The following is a 782-nucleotide window of genomic DNA, read 5'->3' on the forward strand; positions in this document are numbered from 1 at the left end:
TGTAGAAATACTGTAATTGTATATCTTGGTCTGAGTTTAATACTCCTATGACCCATTGCAATAGGGTATTTCATTCAGTGAACACTTTAATACATACTTAAAAGAAAAGGAAAGCCTGTTTATTAGAAAACGTGTGAAATGTAACACCTAACTCTAAAATGTCAAAATATTTGATGATAGTGCCACATCTATTTAAAGTATTCTTGGTTTCCTTGTTCTTTATGATGATAAAAACACACCATTTTTTTGATAGTGGTAAAGCATTAAGTTTTTATTATTCCTGCCGAAAATAGCTGACGTTTTTCGTGTAATTTTTGTTATTCCAGCTGCAAGATAAACTCATAATTTTCCTCTTTGGGTCTAAAATGATATCACTCTGAGCTATTCAACTGGAACCATATGGTTGAAGAAAACACCAGAAACATTTGTAAAAAAAAAACATATTTTTTTTCGTATTTTTCATCTTTATTCGCAAATTATAGAAAATTAGCATTAATGAACAAACTCTTAAAAATTTAAAATCTTAATGATATATCGTGAAACTGAGTACTATATCTGCCCTCCTTCCAGGTTTTCATTCTTTTAGCGCCGTTAAATAACTTTCAGTCTCGGAATTTTATTCATAACATTTTTCAACAAAGTTCTAAAATCAAATGCGGACACTTGCGCCCAAGAAAAGGTTAATTAATTCAAAAGTTGATATTTACCCATTTGTTTAACACTGACTAAAAACATATATCATACTAACGTGTATATGAATAAGAATTCTTACTAATGCAAAA

This window comes from Penaeus monodon, chromosome 23 (assembly GCF_015228065.2).
Source record: "Penaeus monodon isolate SGIC_2016 chromosome 23, NSTDA_Pmon_1, whole genome shotgun sequence".
NCBI classification, from domain to species: domain Eukaryota; kingdom Metazoa; phylum Arthropoda; class Malacostraca; order Decapoda; family Penaeidae; genus Penaeus; species Penaeus monodon.